Here is a 22,530-nt window from a genome sequence, read left to right on the forward strand (position 1 = left end):
AAAATTTGGGTAACCTGAAAACCTGTCGACTGGGAAGGAAAAAAAACCTAATGTGAGAAGGAGAAAATGAAAAAAAATAAAGAACATATATTTTGCCTTACGAAAAGAACAAAGGTGAACAAAAAAAAATAACAAAGAAAACCAAATGAGAAAAAAATAGCGTAAACAGCAAAAGAAAAATAATAACACAAAGATTACCGGATAGGAAAAAAAAATAATTTCGACAAGAAAAAATAAGAGGAAAAAGCTGAAATGAAAGCAGCCACACGAGGGAAGAAAAAAATGCAAAGTACCTCATTTCCCTTCCTAACGAATGGAAGGCTGCTCCTCCTCCGGTATTCCGTCAGCTAACGAAGGCATGCGTTTAACTTGTGGAAAAAGAAATAAGGAAATGTCAGGAGGTCGCAGGTCTCCGTTTTGCCTTTCGTCACAGCGAGAAGAAAAATGTCGCTTATTAAAAGAAATATAAAAAGATATGGTCTCCGTTTTTTTATATCATATGACGGTGGCTGAATGGATAGCGTTACGGCGCCGCGTTCAGGACGACGCGAGGTCAATCCCCGCCCGGTGCCACCAAGTTGGGATTTTTCAGCCGCCGCCGAGTGGCTTAAAACTACCCACATGCTGTCCAGAAGACCACCTATCAACCCGGACTCTAGATTCTAGGATTAAAGATGAGCTCCGGGAGGGCAGCATAAGCCAATGCAGGATGGCGCCACTATAAACACTCGCCTGCGCCAGAACGGGCTGGGCCGACCATCAGGACCCACTGGGAAGAAGCCTACCGGCGCAATAGGCTACGACGTAAAAAAAAAAAAAAAGAATACTAGATTAAAAGGAGACTCTAGAATGTGGAGGGGTGGGTTAGGGGGTGGTGGGGGGGGCGTGTGTGTGTGTGTGGTGTAGTGAAATGTGGTGTTAGGTAGGTTGTTTGTGTGCGTGGGAAGTAGTGTACAGTAAGTATTAGATGGTGTTACTCTGTGCGTAGTTGTGCATTTGTGTGCCTGTCTGTGTATGTGTTTGTACGTTCGTGGGGGGAGTTACTGTGGATATGCAAGAGTGTTTGGGTTGTGTGTAGACAAATCCATAAGTAAGCGGGTCACGGTATGATAACTAGATGACTGTGTTAGTGCGGATGGGAGCGGAAATAAAGTGAGTCGGGTGCGAGTGAGTGAGAGTGAGTGAGCGAGTGAGTACGTGTCTGACTTCCATAGCGAGGGATTAAAAGATTCACAAATGCAATGAGGGCACCTGTCGCATGAGCTATGACAACAATGCTCTTTCCTAGACAGCTGTTTGTTGGGAGAGCCTTAACTCGCATTGTCATATGTTTTGTGGAGTGGTATTTGTGTGTGGAAGGGGTGGGGAAGGGGGGGAGGTGTGTGTGTGTGTGTGTGTGTGTGTGTGTGTGAGAGAGAGAGAGAGAGAGAGAGAGAGAGAGAGAGAGAGAGAGAGAGAGAGAGAGAGAGAGAGAGAGAGAGAGAGAGAGAGAGAGAGAGAGAGAGAGAGAGAGAGAGAGAGCGAGAGAGAGAGAGAGAGAGAGAGAGAGAGAGAGAGAGAGAGAGAGAGAGAGAGAGAGAGAGAGAGAGAGAGAGAGAGGAAAACCTTATAACGAAGGATTTAATGAAGGAAAGATGAAAAAGGAAACTGAAAAATTGGAAAAAAAAGAGAAAAATGAGAGATAGAGAATCGGAGGCGAGAAAATAAAGAGAAAAAGAAGAGAGAGAGAGAGAGAGAGAGAGAGAGAGAGAGAGAGAGAGAGAGAGAGAGAGAGAGAGAGAGAGAGACTTCTGAAATTATCCTGAATGAAATTTGACACCATCCCGTCACACTTTGTTATCCTGCCGCGCTGAACAAGCTGGCCGCCGTTCCGCCCTGCGCTCCCTCCCGCCTCGCCCCGCACGAGCTCTTCCTACAGCGTTATTTTATTGTTCGGTATTCTTGACATTACGTTAAGCCCTTCATAACGAACCTCTGCTTTATGTGAAGGCGGATTTATCGAATCATATAAACATCCTGAACACGGCAAACTGTTTATTTTTTATTTTTATTCGATTCTCTTCATATCATTTCATAACTATATTTTCTTTAAGTTTAAGGAATCAAATATACTTACACAATGTTCGTATGGAGAGAACATTACCATCACGAACAGCAGACACATTATATTAGCCGTTGTTTGATACAGAGCCTTGAGCATGTTGAAACCTTCCCCCAAGACGTACATTCAGGTATAAGGACGTGATGTCGCCCGATCAGGTGGTTTGATTAGGGATTAGCTGTGTGTAGTTAGGTGTCTCGAACGTGTGTGTGTGTGTGTGTGTGCGGCTGAGAGTGGAAAGTTTTGTGGCTCTTAAGAGGAGTGGGGGGAGAGGTGTTTGTGTGTGTGTGTGTTTCTGTATTTCCCTCTTGTTTGTCTTGGCTGAATAGATGGTACGGGCATGTTATGAGACGAGACGGAGAAAGTGACGAGAGGAGAATACTGGAAATGGAAGTGCAGGGAAGAAGAAGGAGAGAGGAAGACCCAAGACGAGATGGAAGGAATGCATAGCAGCAGACATGAGAGAGAAGGCCCTGAACACCAACATGACAGGCGATAGAGGAACGTGGAGGCGGCTCATCCAAATCAGAGACAAACTGACGAGGAAAAGAAGAGAGAGAGGGTTCGAGCTTTCCTCCGTTTTCTTTACCGTCGGTCAATAGGGAAACGGAACAATGAGCGAGGAAAAAATACCAGAAATCCCGGTGTTTGCTTTCCCTCCGAAGAAGAAACAAAACAAACATGATGGTCAAGTTTTGTTGTTTGAGTTTGTTGTTGAAATGTTAGTTATATATTTTTTCTAGAATCTTCCGTGTCATGTTGAATAGTGTTGCTTGTTTTGTTTGGTGTGTGCTCCCTGGTTTTCTTCTATGTTGATAATGGTCGTGGCGCCTTTTAAACCAATTCTGTCATCGTTTTTTGTGCTTCTTGTTTTGTCCTAATGGAAGGAGTGTGTTGCGCCCGTTCATTTTTTCGTTTTCACATGTATATTTCCTTCGATCTGTCTCCTTTACCTTAAAAAAATAGTCAAAAGGAAATAAATAGTAGAAAAATAGTAAAAAATAGTCAAACATAGTAAAAAAAATAGTAAGAAATAGAAAAATATAGAAAAGAATAGTAAAAAATAGTTAAAAGTAGTAAAAAAATAGAAAAAATAGTAAAAAATAGTCAAAATAGTAAAAAATTGAAAAAATAGTAAAAAAAATAGTAAACAAATAGTCAAAAATAGTCAAAATTTGAAAAAATAGAAAAAATAGTCAAAAAATAGTAAAAAAATAGTCAAAAAATTAAAAAATAGAAAAAATTAAAAAAATAATAAAAAAATAGTCAAAAATTTTAAAATTGTAAAAAATAGTCAAAAATAGTCAAAAATAGTCAATAATATAAAACAATAGCAAAGAATAGTTAAAAATAATAAAAATTGTCAAAATAGTCGAGTTAAAATAGTCTGAAATAGTAAAAAAAATATGAAAAAAAAAATAGTCAAAATTAAATCCATTATTGAAGTTTAAAAGTTTTGATATGAAAAAGCTGCGCCCTTCAGTCTTTGCTTTACGTTAACTTATTTCGGGGTGATGTAGTTGAGTATTAAAAGGGCGAACAGCAAAATTTATAACATTGAAAGAAACGAAGTATTAAAATTTAGATGTTTATAATCTGATAAGCATTGATCTGATAAGCGATTGATTTAGTTACTATGATGAAGGAGGAACAGTGAATATAGTTTAATTATCACAAAGGAAGTCGATTATTGAACTTCAGAAGGATGTAAAGTATTAAAATTTAGGTGTTTATATAATATTTCACAAACGAAGTAAGTTATTTAAGTTTCGTAGAAGGCGAAGCAAAAACCTCGAGAGTGCCTATAATTTGAAACAGCTTACCCGCTCAAGTCTGTTTTTATTCTCTTTCCTCCGGTTGATTAAGTTATTATGATAAGGGATGAACAGTGATTAATGGCAGCGGGTCGGTGTAAGTTTTAGCGTTATTTGAGCTTCGGCGAACACCCTCGAGGGCCTGTCAGTCACGGCAAGGGTCGCTGGTGTGTACCTGGAGATTAACGACCCTCCAGAATTACCTGTCGCGTCCCCTGATACACGAATACCTGTGTGTGTGTGTGTGTGTGTGTGTGTGTGTGTGTGTGTGTGTGTGTGTGTGTGTGTGTGCGTGTGTGTGTGCGTGTGTGTGTGTGTGTGTGTGTCCGCCTCTACACCCAAGCCAGGCACTCCCTCAGCTCCGTGTGATCCATCTCGTTATTTTATGCATCGTCATCGTCATCAGTCATTCTTTTTTTCTCATTTTTCCTTTTTTTTATTGGGGGGTTATTCGCTCCTCATTGCACTGCCTTTTTTTTTATTTTTTTTTACGTGTACGCCTATAGCGCCGATAGGCTTTCTTCAGGGGCCTGGATGGTAGTCGGCCCCATTCCGTCATATGGCGCAGGCAAGTGTTTATAGTGGCGCTATCTTCTCTTGGTTCATGCTGCCCCCCGGAACTCGTTCTTGAATCACTTGGACGGTTTCCTCTAGAGTACGGGTTGATAGGTGGTCTTCAGGACACCATGTGGGTAGTTTTAAGCCACTTGGTGTTGTTTTAGTAATGTTAACTTTTTTTTCCTGAATAAATCCCTCTGGTTATTTTTTGTATCATCATGTCATTTTTATTTCTTATTTTTCCTTTTTTCATGAGTTGGGGTTCTTCTTTTCTCCTTGCACTGCCTTTGTATCAGTGTTAATGTTTTCCTCGGTTATTCTACGTAGCCTCATCAGTCATGCTTCTTCCTTTTTTCTCTTTATTTTCTATCGGTAGAGGTCCTTCTTTTATCTTTGCAGCTCCCTTATTTCAGTAGTAATGGCTTGTTTTCCTATCGTATCATCATCATCAGCAATTATTACCTCATTGCAGGATAACAGTATCTTAACAAATGTGTTTACCTCACTTTCTGTCTATATATTCATCTATCTATCAAGGGTTTTAATGTTATCTCTCCACCTGATTCTCTGTTCGCCCTGCCGACTCCTACAATGTCTAGGGTTCCACTTTTTTTCACTTTGGTTATCCGTCTGTTATCCGCTCTACGAATATGATCTTCCCAAGTCCACTTCTTATTCCTCACCGTCATGAGAATATCCTCAACCTTTGTCTGAACCTTAATCTGTGATGTTCGCTTCCTTCCTCTCAATGTTATCCCTAGCCCCGTGCCGGAGTTTAGTTTTCTTGGTGGTTTCTTTTTCCGCCTTTCCGGGAGCAGGAGCAGGGGCGTCGTGGCGTGGCGTGGCAGTGTCCTAATCTCCGAATTATGCAGGAGGCGAGTGTACCCTGAGACGCGCAGCTCAAGCCGGTGGTGGGACGCTGGGCGGGACATTCTGAATCATTAATGACAATTACTTCGAGATCATTTTCCTCCTTTACTTCCCTCGGAGACAAAAACTAGAACGAAGGGGCGAGAAGGGAAGGAAGGGAAGAGGAGACGAGCTTGAAGAGGAGGAAGTGAAGGAGTGAGAGGAGGAGAACAAAGAGGGAAATTGAAGGAGTAATGAAAGGAAGGAAACGAGACAATTAGGAAGTAAGAATCAAGGATGAAAGAAAAAGAGTGTGGGAGAGGGAATGTCGAGAGGCAGAACTAACAGGAACAAGTGGGCAGTGAAGGAGGGGAAGCAAAATTGGAATAAGTTGGAATAAAGATGGAGAACAGGAACAGACGCAGACAAATAGACAGATAGGAAAACAGACAGGAACGGAGAGAGAGACGAACATAGCTGACAATCTCAACAGGAATGCATATACGTAAAATATCAAGCAGATGTGTAACTAGATGCTACCAAGAAGCAACGCGGTGCCCCGAGCATACAATCAGGTGATGAATCCCAAGCTTCTCTTTTATTTCCGGCACAATCCACTTCCAACTTCTAGTACTTCCGTGATCCATTAGGCGATAGGCCGATGATCGTGCCGCCAGACCTGCGTCATACAACCCCAGATAGATAAGCAGATATAGATAGATAACTGTTTATTGACCGTAACATGCATTAAGAATACCATTAACGAACACTTCTAGATGGCAGCGTTTAGGAGTAATGTACTGCAGCCGAGAATTCAGTCAAGTGACGAGTGTTTAGTTTTAATTTATATCCATATGACTTGACGTTTTTGGTATATGATTATGAGTCGAGTGTGATGTGTCTGAGCAGTGTTGTCCAAAGTGTGGCGCACGTACGCTGTTCACAGAGGTACGGGAAAACGTAAAGTTCATATAAGAAATAATTACACGTCATATCATCCCCCATTTTCTATCTCAATTCTTGGGTGTGATCGGCTGCTCACTCCCTTTGTCCTCAGGAAACACTTCAAGATGCGTTGCCAGATTATCGTATTCACCACATCGTCTGTATTACTTTTAAGCCTCAAACTCTCGTACCTAGACAAATTACGATAGAAAATTGAAGTCGGCGTTAAAGATCCTATTTATTGATGTTTGTTTGTTTGTTTTTGCATTCGTTATTGGTCAGAAACTACGAAAATGCAATGCGATGAGTACGATAATCTGGCAACGTTGCCAAATTGTCGTACACTGAACATTGCATTTATTATTTTTAGGGTACAAGACTGTCGTACCCACGCAAATAACGATAGGAAATTAAAGTTAGCGTTAAAACTGTTAAATATTGATGGGTTTCGTTCTCTTTTGCTGGAGTTATCGGTCAGAAACTACAAATATGCAGTGCGCTGAGTACGATATTTTGGCAACGCTGCTCAAAAGTCAATTCTAGTTAGGTTTTCGAGATCTAGGATAAGTATAGAAATAGAACATAAAGTGGCTGCTACAATTCAGTGAAGAAAAATGTAAAGTCCTGCACCTTGGGAGGAAATATCCAGCACACCAATACCACTATCCACTACAGAGCCAGAGAGAGACCTGGGAGTATGTTACCAGGCTACCAGTGAAGGCCAAATCCATGCCTATCGCAGTGGCCGGGTTAAACATTGACTATCTGTAGGACCCAAACGACTAGGTTGTAACACGGACGATCTTAATAGTCTCCCATGTAGACAACTATTTTCTATTTTCTCGACCTATTTCAACTTTTTCTGCATTTACACCTGCCCCGCGTGGCCCTCCCTTCACCTCCTCCTCCAGGCCTCAGCTCGGTCGGGGATCCTGCAAAACCCTCTTGAATTGTCGCTCCTTCTGCTCCACCCGCTGCAGCCACTGTGAAAATAATGTTACATAAGAACATAAGAACGTAATAATGATAATGATAATGTTAATAATAATCACTACCGGTAGCGTCTGGGGAGACTTATGGATTCATTTGCATAATATTAACAAACTCATTCTCTTAGCCAAGCATTTCATCAGTGACAAAGTTGTTTGGTCTGAGAACAACACCTCACTTTGCTTTTTAATGCTTTCGATAACACATGAACATTCCGTGGGGCTTTTATCTCCGAAATATCTCGCGATTAATATTTTTTTTCCCAAGTTCTTTTTTTCATAGTTTCCATAGTCAGGCAGTCTGTCGTGAGGTGCGGCGGGAGGCATCAAATCTATATTAACGACGCTCCTTTCGACGTGAACGCGGTAATGTCCCGCGTCGCCACCATCAACACGTGGAGTTAATACATGAAAATTTAGTAATAGTGCTTTGGGCGCCACATTCAGGGCCCGGAGGAAGGTCGTAGCCGCGGCGCGCTGCCTCACCTGTGCGCGGAGGTGCTAATGAACGGCGGGTTTGGAATGCCGCGAGGAGCCGAGTGGTGATGGGGCGGCACGCAGCTGTTAGAGTCATGGTTGGTTGGTTTTGTTTTCTCGGCAACAGACAACGGTAATAGTCTGACTGAAACGAGAAATTATTAATAAACGGGGATTTTTCCGAATGTCAAGAAGAGAAGAAAAGAACTGCCTAATATTATGAAGTATTATAATAACAATCTAAAACATGATATATATACAGATAGATAGATATAGATAGATAGATAGATAGATAGATAGATAGAAATAGATAGATATAGATAAATAGATAGATAGATATAAATAGATAGATATAGATATAGATAGATAGATAGATATAAGATAGATAGATAGATGAATATGAAACTTTTTCTCCTTTCTTTTTTTCGCTTACACTCAATCCAGTTGCTCCTTTCCCTTTAACCCCCCCCCCCCCCCCCTGCTGGTGCTGTATCAGTATTTAGTCGCCCAAAGCAGCAAATCCTTTCCTAGAATATGAATCAGTGTGAAAACGAACTAAATCACAAGTTATTTGCAGTTAGTAGTTTTTTTTTTTATATATGCCACTCATTTTCTATTTACAAGCTCATAAAATAATTGATATTTGTGTGAGCGACTGTACCTAACTATTGTGGTAGGGACTGGAGGTCGCAGTTCGTTGCTGTGAAAATATTGTTTTATTTGCCTCGTCAAAAGCTAATAAACAAACGTCGAGGCAAAATAGATACGATGCTCTCCCCGCCTCCCCTCAAGAAAAATGAAAGCTTTGCGCAGTAAGTGGGAATGAGTTTGGGGAGCAGCTTCACGTCGAATTAAGCAGCTGTACAGTTAAAGCAGCTAAGATTCAAAGTTTCTAATTCCGGGAAAATGGATATATGCATGTGGAGTAAAAGTCTGAGTAATCGGTTCTAAGCAAGTTCCTTCTGTTGACTGACTGACCTTGTAGACTCTCATTGGTTCTTTGCGCAGCTTTGTGTGTGCAGCAATCACCTACACAGCCAGACAGCCCTTGCATCTGCCGCGCCTTTTGCCCATCCAGTCACGCGCCAAAAAAGATCTATTGACTTAATGAACTAATCAACAACATATAAGTCAACTTCAAGGCATTCATTTACTCCGTCGTCGTTTTCTGTCAGTGTCGTACTTCATGTGTTGACGGCAATTCAGAGCTGCAACATTTGTGACCGGACGCGATGGCCCACACTAAGAGGCGTTGAGCAGGGTAGTCAGCAGCCATCAGTCTGGACGGACCCTTTCACCCGCCTTAATGTGACTATCGTCTACCACTGTCTGTGTTTTCAAGCCGCTGATCGGCGAGTCTGTTTGAAGTAACGGCGAGGCGGCCACACAAAGCAGCAGCGAGTACAACAGTCACAAATCACAGGCACTTAGTCTCACACTTTCGCCTGCCGACTTTTTTTTTACAGCAAAGGAGACAGTTCAAGGGCATAAAAAAGGAAAACAATAATGAAAAAAAAGCCCGCTACTCACTGGTCCTAAAAAGAGTACAGGGGAGTGGCCGAAAGAAAGATCAATTTCGGGAGGAGAGGTGTCCTGATACCCTCCTCTTGAAAGAGTTCAAGTCGTAGGCAGGAGGAAATACGGATGAAGGAAAATTGTTACAGAGTTTACCATCGTGAAGGATGAAAGAGTGAGGATGCTGGTTAACTCTTGCGTAAGAGATTTGGACAGTAAAGGGATGAGCTTGAGTAGAAAGTCGTGTGTGGCGAGGCCGCGGGAGGGGGGGAGGCATGCAGCTAGCAAGTTCAGAAGAGCAGTCAGTGTGAAAATATCGATAGAAGATAGAAAGAGAGGCAATGTAGTCTATCGTCACCCTCTGTTGGTGTTTTTTGACAACTGAAGTGCGTCCCCTGTGCTCTAGGTTCACGCACAGCCGCAGTGAGCAGGACAGACACTACTCTCTCCCTTTTCTCCTCCCGTGCCCTGGGCGGCGCGCACCAAACAATGCCGCATTGGGTGCAGTCAAAGGCTATTCGTTTGACACTCTTCCCATCGCATTGATCGCCTCCAATATCTCACTATCGCTACAGATTTGCATCGCTCCCCACCTTCCCTTCGCTGCAGCCAAGGGAACTGTTTTATAGATATCCCTCTGCCCACTTCAGCGTGCCTCCTCTCGCTGCTCTTCTCTGCGTATGTCTAATGCAGAGGTTCAGAGGTTAACCTTTCAGATGAACCCTGCAACAGACAGATTCCATTTACTCATCCTCCCTCTCGTGGATTACACGCTTCAGAAAGAGTATCGAAAGAGCTTGGCAGCCTAAGCTGATTTTCGAATTTCAGACACTTTTGTTTCACGAGGAGCACCAAAGATAATGGCGGGGGAAAGGTAAAGGTTAGAGCTGTGTGTGGGTCGATCATGGACTAATAAAAACTGTAGATGTGGCTCAGCAGAAACTACGCATTTTATGCTGAATACAAAAACAAAGAAGTTCCGGAGAGCAGGACTGGTGCAGAGCAGTAAATCTGTTTTGGTAATGAGCCGTGTGTGTTTGGCATTACTGTTACTGAGTCTTAAGTGCCAAGTGAGGACGGCACTTCGGGTTGGGTTAAGGCTGCCCCCTCCACCAAGCGTCCCCTCCACACTTACCCTTCCTCGACATGAAGCAGGAAACCCTTTGACGTTAAGAACTAATGCGTCTTGTACTTAGAACGATGACAGAGTGCGCCGAACCACACAGGTAAATAGAAAAACACTTGCAACCGGAAATAGACTTAGCACTCTTGAGGAATCGAGCCGGTAGCCTTGAGTAGAGAACCAAATGACAGTTGTTTAGGAGAGTAATGACACCAGTAGAGTTGTTTGATCACCCTTTCTTGGTATCTTCCTTTGTTTCCATGCATAGGAACAGCGTGTGGAGGGGATCCGTTTATTGTGCGTGTCCTTGGCGTGTCTCCTTCACCGTATAGGAACAAAGGAAAGCTACCGACGAGCACCGAGGCACACTCCCACATTTATTGGTATCTTCCTTTGTTTTGATGCATTGGAACAGTGTGTTGAGGGGATCCATTTGACTGGGTTCTTGACGTGTCCCCTTTATCGTATAGGAACAAAAGAAGGGACCACGTGCAATGAGAGATCCATCCATGCATTCGTTTTTACTTTGTTTCGCTGTTGCTGACGGGTTCACCTCCATTCACGCTACCGGATATGATATTTAAGTTGACTGGGAACGCTGCGATAGAAAAGAAGAGACCGCCATTCCCTATATTAGTTTATCCTTTCCTTTCTTTTGCTGTTGCTGACTGATTCACCTCCATTCACGTTTACCGGATATGATATTTAAGTTGACAGTGAACGCAGCGATAGAAAAGAAGAGACCGCCATTCCCTATGTTGATTTATCCTTTGCTTTCTATTGCTGTTGCTGTTGTTGGGTATAATCTTTTAAGGTGATGGGGAACACAGTGATACAAAAAAGGATGCCACCATCACCACCTATGCCCTAATAAGTGTACCCTTTGATGTGTATTGCTGTTGCTAACCTTGCTTCACTGGGTATGGCTTTCAGGTTGACAGGGAACACGAAGATAAATAAAATAAAAATCAAGCTCGCAGCCCCCATGCACCACGAACTTTATCCATCACCATATTTTTACATCATATAAACTTTTTTTTTAACTGTGTCCCCTTCATGCACGTTCCCGAGTTTGTTCTCTAATTTAGCAGTGAACGTAGATATAAAAGTTAACAGTTGTCATCACACACCTCTACGTTTGATCAATCACTTCATGCACATCACTCCCCTCCCCTCTCCCCTGCTGCAGTCTCCCCCTTCCTCCTCCTCCTCTTTCCTCCCCTTACTCAGTCTCTCCTTGACCTATAGCTAATACCCACACCCAGTCTCTCCTCCCTCTCCCCTACTCTCCCCGCCTCTCCCCACTCCCCATCTTCAAGGGCGCCGCCTCCCCGCCTGTGACCTACTCTCGGCGTCTTTGTGAAGGGAGTGGACGGGCAAACAGCTGCGGGAGGGAAGGGTTGAGGTTTTGCTAAGTGTTGTCATGACCTACGCTTAATTTTTTGACCTGGTATCAGTCTTTTGGTGACCCTGATGTGCCTAGCTGATTGGTTCTTTTTGATTCGACTCGACATTCCACTATTTTTTTTCCAGCTGTTACTCGGCGTCCACTGCACGCTCCTTTAGTTTCAAGATGAAGCAGATTGAATTTTTTCTTCTTTTTTTATACAACAAAGGATACAGCTCAAGGGCATAAAAAAGTAAACTATAATAAAAAATAAAAAAGCCCGCTACTCGCTGCTCACAAAAAGAATCCAAAGAGGGGGCCGAAAGTGAGGTCAATTTCGGGAGTGACGGAAGAAAGGACATCAGATCTTGACATCCCAGTCCACTATCCCAAAAAGTGTTGATCTCTGACTCCAGGAAGACGACGCAGATGAGGAAGAGGAAGTAGAGGACGGAAGGAAGAAATAGAAGGAGAATACGGAGAAGGAGGAGGAGGAGGAGGACGAGGACGAAAAGGACTAGAAGAAGATGAAGAAGGAGGAAGAGAATGAGGAGTAAACAAAATAAAAACGAAAAAGAAAAGGGAAATAATAAACAACAAAATTGAAAAGAGGAAAGAATTAGAACCAGAAGACGACGAAAAACAGAAAAAAAAAGAAAAATAAGAAAACAAGATAGACAAAAACAACAAGACAAAGAGCCACTCCATCTTAAAATCCATCATCCAAAGAAAAAGAAAAATGAGAATAAAAATAACAAAAAAAGAATAAAATACCCCCAAAAACAAAACACAAGCAGCAGCAGCTATTTCCTCTCTCAAGTCCATCATCCATCACCTCCTCCTCCTCCTCCTCCTCCTCCTCCTTCTCCTCTTGTATTACTCACACCCTTTAATCGTAACAGTGGCGCGCCGTCCTCTGTGTGCAAATCCCTCGGTCCGGGCATTATTCATGAGCCCGGGAAATGCGATTATGTCATTTTTGCATCACTTCACACCTCCGACGCGTTTGTTTGTTCAGCTATTGTCCCTTTTATGGAGTCACGTGAGTTGCGAGACGAGCGGCTTTCTCAACTAATTACGTCGAGATGGAAACATGTATCATCAATTCAAGCAGGAAAAGAAGGGAGGAAGACGTTGATGGCGGGAAAGAGAGAGAGAGAGAGAGAGAGAGAGAGAGAGAGAGAGAGAGAATTAAAGCACTCTCTCTCTCTCTCTCTCTCTCTCTCTCTCTCTCTCTCTCTCTCTCTCTCTCTCTCTCTCTCACACACACACACACACACACACACACACACACACACACACACACTTGAAATTCTGTAGTGTGGTGGTTAGCGAGCTCAGTCTCCAAGCAAGAGGTCCAGGGTGGTTGAATTCGAGGGAGACGGATGGGCAGTCTCCTTTAATCCTTGCCATCTGTCCCCCCAGCAGTGACTAGGTACCGGGTGTCCGTCGGGGGTTGTGTCCTTCCTCCTGGGTTTGTGGGTGTGATGTGAGGGTCCAGCAGTACCTTAAGATCAGTCACTTGAGTCTTTCAGAGAGGATACTGGCTTTCGATCGGGAATCCAGCGCGTGATCAGACCATGAGGGAAACTTAGACAAACACAGAAAGACAGACAGATAAACAGGCAAACAGATAGAGGCAGAAGATAGCGTTTGGCAGAAAGGGAGATGAAGGGAGAGGGACTGACAGATGGATGGAAAGATAAGCTAATATAAAGCCAGAGAGAGAGAGAGAGAGAGAGAGAGAGAGAGAGAGAGAGAGAGAGAGAGAGAGAGAGATTAGTAGGAACCACATTAAAGTGTAAATCAAGAAGTCGAGTCATCAGCAGAAGCGCCGCACGTTATTAAGAGGTGCAGCGTGACGCGACGGAGACAGAGAGAGGAAGAGAGTGGGAGAAAGAGAGGAAGAGAGAGAGAGAAAGAGAGAGGGAAAGGAACGTGACATGCGGAGAAGGGGAAGAGAGTAATAGAGCAGAATGGAGAAAGAGGGGAAAGGATAATAGATAAATAACTTGAGTGCGTGGGTGTGTTAGATAAAGTAGAGAGGGCGAGGGAGGGAAAGAAGAGATGAAAAGGAAAGGAAAGGAAGGGATATTGATGTGTGAGGGTGACACAAGGGGATGAAGGAGATGAGGAAAGATAAGGAAGAAGGGGAAAGGGTAATGGAGAGCGCTTGTGTTACTGGAACGCGAGAGGAAGATAGAAAAAGAAGAGGAAGGTGTGATAAATGAGAGAGTTGAAATGCGAATGATGGATTAACCTCAAGTAATGGAATAGGAAGTGAGAAAGTGGAAATAGATAATGGATGATAGAAAATGAAGGCGAAAGATGAAAAAGGGGAAATTGATAATGGAAAATAGAAATGGAAGGGGAAAGTGTGATGAATGAAGGGGTTCTGATGAGACGAACTAAACTTAAGTGATGAAACAGAATGAGGAAAAGGGGAAAAAGATAATGGAAGAGAGAAAAGGAAAGCGAAAATGTGATGACTGAAAGGGGTGAACTAAAGTATTCGTAGGATTAAGAAAACGGGAAAAAAAATCAAGGAAAATAGAAAAGAAAGGGGAAACTGCGCTAAATGAAAGGGTTGTAATATGACGTAATAAATTGACTCATGAAATGGTAAAAAGAAAAGGGATAATGAAAGAGAGAAAATGAAGGGAAAACTGTGATAAATGAACGGGTTTAAATATGACTCGGAACTTAATGTAAAGGAAAAAGATAGGAAGAAGGGCAAGATAATGATTTAATAGTTACAATGTGATGAGATATTTAAGTGAATTATGAAGAACCATCAAAAGAGCCAACGAAGGGAAAGGTGTAACGGACGAAATGAGTTAATTAAACGTTACAGGTGAGATTAAGGGGAACGTAATTATGGAGAGTGAGGAAAAGGAGGAGAGATAACGATTTGAGTGCCTGAGAGCGTTAGATAAATTAGAGAGGAAGACAGCTGGGAAGACAGACAAATGGAAAAGGAGTGAAGGATGACAGACTTTAAATGCTACACGTGAAAAAGAGAAGGGAGTGCGTAGGTCTCCCAAGAAATGCAAAACGTGTGTGTTGAATTTTAAGAGGAGGAAGGAGGCGAGATGACGGACGAAAGAGCTGGAAAAGACGTGAGAGGAGATAAAAGAAGAAGGATCGTGATGAAGGGGAAAGATGAAGGAAGGGTCTGGAGTGCCTGTGTAGATGATACGTGGATATAGAAAGCATAACTATGGAAGCGGTAAATATTTGGAAGCGGTTGCAAGAGAAAGGGAAGTTGAATCGGCAGAAAAAAATTGTGTCAGTAGATACAGCATTGAAATAGGTAACTTTGGGTATGGTGAGTTGGTAATAGGTCGTAGAATTGAAGAAAAAATAGGTTGTTAGGTATGACTTGGTTAGGTTTGATTGATTTGGGTTAGATTTGGCTTGGATAGGATAGGATTTGTTAGCTTAATTTGGGTTTGGTCATGTAGTAGATACTGGATATTAGGTAAGGTTGGGTAGAATGAGTCTAGCGTGCAAAACTGAAGGATAGGTTAAGTTAGATATGATTTGATTTAGTTTAGTTTAGTTGAGTTGAGTTACGATTGGTTTGAGTTAGGTTTGGCTTGGATTAGATTGGCTCTGTTAGGATATTTGTTAGTATACTTTGCTTACGTTAGGAATATTTAACGTTTGGATTGGATTGGATAGGCATTGTTCGGATAATTGCTGGGCTTATATGGGCTAGGTTAGGATTAGTTAGGGTTAAATTTGGCTCTGAGAGAATAGGCTCTGCTAGGTTAATTTGGGTTGGGTCAGGTAGATATTCGAAATTAAGTTAGGCTGTAAAACTGAGAAGTAGGTTAAATTAGGTACGATTTGATTCGATTTCGTTAGATTTCGTTTATTTTCGGAAAGATTTGAGTTAGATTTGGCATAGATGGCATAGGCTACGTTAGGTTTGTTTGCGTTGAGTGAGGCAGTAGATATTGGAGAGTGGGCCGGCAGAAAGTGAAGTTGAATTAGCCGAGGAAAGGGAAGGCGCTGGTGAGATGCAGAAATAGGGAGCGACTATGGCAGGGCAGGAAGGGGAGACTCGGGCAAATGTGGCAGAAGGGAGCGAGAATGAGATGCACGGAGGAGAGGGGAAGAAAAGACCCGACTTTCTCTCTCTCTCTCTCTCTCTCTCTCTCTCTCTCTCTCTCTCTCTCTCTCTCTCTCTCTCTCGCACTCCTCTCCTTTCTTTTTCTTCTCTTCTCTATTCTTTATTCGTTTATTGCTGTTCCTTTCTCCGTTTTTCGCTGTCTTCTCTTTCTCTTTCTCTATTTTTCTTTTATTCTCCCTCCCTCCCCCCCTCCCCCCCCACCCCCACCCCTGGCCGGAGCTAAATGGCTGCCGCTCCGCAAAACTCCAAAGGCAGTCTCGAGAGAAAGAAGGAAAGAGAGAGAGAGAAAAAAAAAGGGCACGAAAAAGGGGGAACTAAAGGAAAAGAATGGAAGCTAATCAGGAAGCATTAAAACGCCACGCTGAATCGTCCCCTTTATTACACCGTGGAAATGGAAAGAAAACGTATTATCCTTCTTCAACCCCCCGAGAGATTATTTGCTCGTGACCATAATCCTTTTTTTCTTTAAACTTTTAGAGGACGTACGTGAACGGATTTATTATTAATGGATGCTCGATAGCTCTCTGGCAAGTTTATTCTCCTCCTCCTCCTGCTTGGTCCTTCCCTCTCACGCGTCTTTCTTTCTGCTTCCTCCCCGCTGCATGAGTTTGTTATAAGCGACCGGACGCAGCAGGTGTAGAGGAAGTCACCTTTAAGAGATTGGTATAGGTGTTGCCTTGCCCGCCTCTCGCCCTGCGCCTGCAGCAGAGGACTCTTCAGCAGGTCACGCATCGGCACCGTCAAGTACCCCATACACACACAGCTCCAGACACTCCGACGATATTCAAAAGCCCTCAGGTCGTCTTGCTTGTCCACACACTATTGACTGACTTTTGTTTGTCCCTCAGGCCTCAAACAAACAGCACCCTAGTGACACCTGATAGCTTTTTCTCCTCAAGACATGCAAACACCAAGCCTGACATTACTGATCACTTTTATGAAAATATATGTTCGTGAGAAGTGGTTTTAGACATAACTGCTTAATTAAAGAGGTTAATTGCTTCACTCGAGACCTTTCCCGGAACTCAGCTTAGAGAGTTGTGGTTGGTTTGATTTTCTACGAACAGATTTATTGACGCACTGGAAGTTGTTATACCTTTTTAAGCTTCTCGCCAAAAAAAAAAAAAAAAAAATAGGATGTTCGCCAAATTTTACGTATCGTCATTCCGGGGGCTTCGTGGCGCAGTGGTTAGCACACTCGACTCACAACCGAGAGAGCCCGGGTTCGATTCCCGCGCGGAGTGGAAAAATTTGAACGGCTTTTCCGATACCCTACGCCCCTGTCCACCCAGCAGTGAATGGGTACCAGGTATTAATCGGGGGTTGTGTCCCTTCTCCTATAAATCCTTCTTCTTCTGTCTCTTTCCGGCATATGACCACAAATGTTGCGCCGACTAAACGAAACTTTCCAACTATCGTCATTCTTATCGCCAGGGAAACGAACGCGACTAGAAAATTAACCTGAGCTATAAAATTAGTGTTTGAATATATCATTTTATTTCGACCCTAGTTAATAAATAGTATACCTTATTTCAAATATTTTATTCGTAACTGTTCGCGATGTAACTATAAAACAATGAAAAAATGGAAATATAAAGAGGTCAGTTCATGGCAAAGCAGAACATTTATTTTTTACCTTTGCAATATTGAAATAAAAGAGAAAAAAAATGGTAAAAGACAGTTGTGCTGAGGACATGATCCGACTAACTCAGATGCACAGAATGGATTTTATGCTCCAGTTTTTCTTTGTCATCTATATATCTATATCTATTTCTATCTATCAAGAGAGAGAGAGAGAGAGAGAGAGAGAGAGAGAGAGAGAGAGAGAGAGAGAGTGCATATGGTATTAATATCGAAAAAATTGAGGCTTTGTTCCATAAAAATGTATCCTTTGTTAGGAGCAAGAAATAAAAGGATCGACAGAAACAGCAAATTTAAAATTGTGAAAAAAAAAAGTCACAGTGATGCATTCATAAAATAAAAAATAATAAAAAGGTTAATATTTTTATGTATAACTTCTAAAAAACATTACCAGAGAATACTGGAAAACAAGTATTGCTGTACTGAGGCACAGACAGATGATCGAAGTTGAAAAGAACAGGAATAAAAAAGATGTTTTGATTCACGAAAAGAAATACAAAAACAGGACAGACCAAGGGGGAAAAGTGGTCGGGAAATTTGTCGCGTGTGTTAATTGTACAACGGGAAATGAAATAGAAAACTCTTTATTTTTCTTCCCGTGCTTTGTCATACACATGCATATGTATATCATATATCTAGATCTATTTATCTATCTATCTACCTATCTATCTATCTATATTTAAATCAATCCATCTATAAGATAAGATAAGATAATTTATTTATCACATTGTTGTACATTAATGCATACAAGTGAAAATCTTTGTGGCCACAAGCTCCAAAAGAGTATAAATACAGCGTACAATATATTATTTAGAATGATATAGTATAGTATGATTTATAATAACTTACACAACATACATTAAAACGAACAAAAAAACATAATTCCTATGAATAAACATGGTTGAAGAGCACAATGCTGCTGGGAAGAAAAGATTTTTTATAACGATCTGTTCTTATCCGGGGTAGAGGCGGCCTTCCTCCTGACCTTCAGAACATAAAGCAGTCACTCAGAGGATGGCTTTGGTGCTGCAGTATTTCTCCACTTGTTTTAGTGCAGCCACTCGATGTAATATCTCTGTTGCTGTTACATCTGCACCTAACCTTTTAGCCTTCCTAACTATTTTATTTAGCTCATTTTTATCTGAAGAAGTTATTTTTTATACCAGGTAGTAATTGAAAAATCAAAAATTGATTCTAAAGTGGATTTGTAAAACAAGCTAACTATTTTTTTTTTATCTATATGGACATTATTTAAAATTCTGAGAAAATGGAGTCTTTGGTTGCATTTTTTGATGACTTGGTCTGTGTTGGCATTTCCTTTAAGTTCGTCATCGATTAAAATTCCGAGATATTTATATTGATTTACCCGCTCTACAGGTTCCCCATCTATACTGATATTATCTGGAACCTTTATGAACTTTTTCCTAAAATCTATTATAGTTTCTTTGGTTTTATTTACATTTAATACTAAATAATTTTCTCTACACCATTCAACGAATTTTTGGAGCCGAGTTGTCATGTCTCCTCTCCTCTCTTCCAGGGGCGGCAGAGTCACCTCCTTCAGTCTCTCCTCGTAAGTAGAATTTCTCAAGCTGGGAACCTGTCTTGTAGCATCTCGAGCGTGTGCATATATTTGTGCCTGTGCCTTTGTCTTTGTCTGTCTGTAAATGTGTATAAATAAATGCAGAAGTACAGAAATTAATGGAAAAAATGGACTAAGAAGTTTTTGTCGCGAGTGTGTGACTTAAACGACGGGAAAAAAATAAAACTCCGTAATTTTATTTTTCAAACTGATACGAACGCGACAAAAACACGAGAAAAACAACAACACCGTGGACAGCAAAAAAACAGAAGCTTATATTCCGAGGCAGACTTTAGCAAACTTATACTGAGCTCTGACGCAAAAAAAAAAAAAAAAAAAAAAAAAAAAAAAAAAAAAAACGCAGAAACACGAAAAACAGCAATAATAACAAAAAATAATATACACGAGATCAATCAAGCAACCCTTTCCTTCGCTGCCATGAATGAATAGATAAAAAAGAAAAAGAAATAACAAGAAAAAAACAAATGCTTATACTCCGAGGCAGACTTTAGTTAACTTATACTGAGCCCTGACGCAAGAAAAAAAAAACATCACAGAAACACGAAAAACAGCAATAATAACAAAAAATAATATACACGAGATCAATCAAGCAACCCTTTCCTTCGCTGCCGTGAATGAATAGATAAAAAAGAAACACAAAAATAACAAAAAAGCGAGAAAAATATAAATACAACACATTTAAATTCCGCAACAGACTTACTTTGGTTAACTTCTGATCCTCGAAGCAAAAAAAAAAAAAGGAAAATATCACAAAAAAACAAGGACAAAACAATAACAAAAATAAACAAGAGATAATTCCGGCAACCCTCTCTTTCACGGTCATAAACAAATATATAAAAAAAATGCAAAAAACTCACAAAAACACAAAAAAAACAAGAGGAAAGCGAAAAGAATATAAAGAAAACACGCAGAAAAAAGTAAATAATAATAATAATAATAACAAAAATAAACAAAAGACATCTCCGGCAACCCTTTCTTTCCCTCCCATCAACAAATATAAATAAAAAAACGCAAAAAAAAAACACGGAAACGAACAATATATACAAAACACGCGCACTAAGCCGGTTGGTAACTTGGCGTAAAAAAAAATGAATAGAAACGTCAGGGCCCGGAAACGCGTGTATTTTGGGAGCAAGAAAGAATTGGATGCAGGATGTGGCGTGTTATTCCTCTGTTAGGCAGCCGTGTGTGTCTGTCCGTCTGTCTGTCCGTCCGTCTGTCTGTCCGTCCGTCCGTCTGCCCGAAATAACAAATGGTCTGCGCAATTACTAGCGAGAAAGAAAGAAAGAGAGAGAGAGAGAGAGAGAGAGAGAGAGAGAGAGAGAGAGAGAGAGAGAGAGAGAGAGAGAGTGAGTATGAGTGAGTATGAGAGTGAGTGCAAAAATTAGCATACTCCTTATTTATTTTTTCTTTGTCTCTTCCTCTTCCCTCTCCTCCTCCTCCCACACCTTATTATCCTTCTTCTTTTTCTTCTTCTTTTTCTTCTTCTTCTTTTTATTTCTATATTTATTTGTATTTTTCTTCCTCTTCTTCTTCTTCTTCTTCTTCGAAATAGACAGACAGACAGGAAGGTATACAAACACCCACAAAGCTGCATAAGCAAACATAACAAACACACTAACTCCGGATTCCTGAGCCACGAGAGAGAGACAGACACTCACACAGAGAAGCAAGCACACACACACACACACACACACACACACACACACACACACACACACGGACAAACAAACACAAGACAAAAAGCAAGCGTTCCTCGTATACCTGAGGGGCAACAACACACACACACACACACACACACACACACACACACCTCCTTACCCCCAACCCTCCCCCCCCCAACCCCACACACCCAATCCACCCCCCACACACGCGAAACGAGAGAAGACAAATCCAGGAACCCATTGTCGCCAGTACACACACATTTTCCGGGCGCCTCCTAACCAAACTTTTGCCTCCGCCCGCGTCTGTCTGGGCTGATCCGCGCTGGTTGTTGGCAGACGCACGTTATCGTCGGTGCTTTCGGTGAGCTACACGGGGACTTTTCGGGCCGTTGAGGGCAAAAAGACAGGATGATGGGAGTTCTTGAAGTTGCCGGAGCATTCAAAAGGTCACCGGGTTTGCCAGTGTAGTTGGTGCATAGTAAGCTGGTTCTTAGGGTGAGTTAGAGTCGCTAGGGCATGGTAAGGGAGTCACGGGGGCTCTCAAGATCGTTCTATGAGTGTTGTCAGTGTATCTGTAGGAGAGAAAAAGAGCAAGGTTGTATAGATGAGGCTTGAAGGGAGATGCTCGGTAAAGGGGCTCTGTGTCACCGGGGCAAGCAAGGAGAGGCCGCAGGTTTTCTTAGAGATGCTGGAGGATGAAAGGGTGACTAGAAGGTGGAGTTACTTGGGATGGTTGATAGTGGTAGTTGATCTTTTTTTTTACATCCTGAAGAAAGCCTACTGGCGCTATAGACGGGGATGTAGAAAAAAAAATCAACTACCACAGTGACAAGGCTGAGAACAGAACACTTTGCATATAAATAGTAGCGCCTCGAGTTAAAAAAAGAAAAGTCGAAGGTAAAACTATCAGCTGTGTCAATGGTCGGTGCAGAGGTTAGGTTAGGTTAGGTTAGGTTAGGTTAGGTTAGGCAATGTGAGGTTAGGTTAGGTGAAGGTAGGTTATGTGAAGTTAGGTTAGGTGAGGGTAGGCTATGTGAGGTTAGGTTAGGTGAGGGTAGGCTATGTGAGGTTAGGTTAGGTGAGGGTAGGCTACGTTAGGTTAGGTTAGGTGTTCTGAAATGTATGTTAAGATACGTAAAATAAATATCAAGTTTCGTTAGGTTAGGTTAGGTTAAAGGGTTATGGAGATTGACGGGGATAGGAAGAAGTGTATTATGTATCAGAACACTTTGCATATAGATAGTAATACCTAGAGTTAAAAAGAAAAGTCGAAGGTAAAACTTTTAGCTGTGTCATTGGTCGGTGCAGAGGTTAGGTTAGGTTAGGCAAAGGGTTATGGAGATTGACGGGGATAGGAAGAAGTGTATTATGTATTAGAACACTTTGCATGTAAATAGTAATACCTAGAGTTAAAAAGAAAAGTCGAATTGTCGGGGATAGGAAGAAGTGTATTATGTATCAGAACAGAGGTTAGGTTAGGTTAGATTATGTATTAGAACACTTTGCATGTAAATAGTAATACCTAGAGTTAAAAAGACATGTCGAAGGCAAACTTTCAGCTGCCAAAGAGGTGTGACCGGAATGTGATTTAGAGAAGCGAGCAAACCTTCTTAGATGAAAGATAAAAAGTTCAACTGGAGAAGGTGAATGAATGTTAAAAAAGGGTAAAACAAACCACTGGCAAAGCAATATATAAAAGACATACCTCAGTGCAACGGATGAAGCA

At 41.7% G+C, this 22,530-nt stretch overlaps 1 long non-coding RNA gene across 1 annotated transcript in view; it reads left to right on the plus strand.

The window, feature by feature from the left end:
• Window positions 1-22,530, plus strand: part of LOC126986610 (uncharacterized) — a 117,123-nt gene that overhangs the window by 58,166 nt on the left and 36,427 nt on the right. Inside the window, exon 2 of the long non-coding RNA XR_007739836.1 lies at window positions 19,078-19,110. This is a non-coding gene — a long non-coding RNA (uncharacterized LOC126986610). The remainder of the gene's footprint in view (window positions 1-19,077; window positions 19,111-22,530) is intronic.

This window comes from Eriocheir sinensis, chromosome 62 (assembly GCF_024679095.1).
Source record: "Eriocheir sinensis breed Jianghai 21 chromosome 62, ASM2467909v1, whole genome shotgun sequence".
Classification (NCBI taxonomy): Eukaryota; Metazoa; Arthropoda; class Malacostraca; order Decapoda; family Varunidae; genus Eriocheir; species Eriocheir sinensis.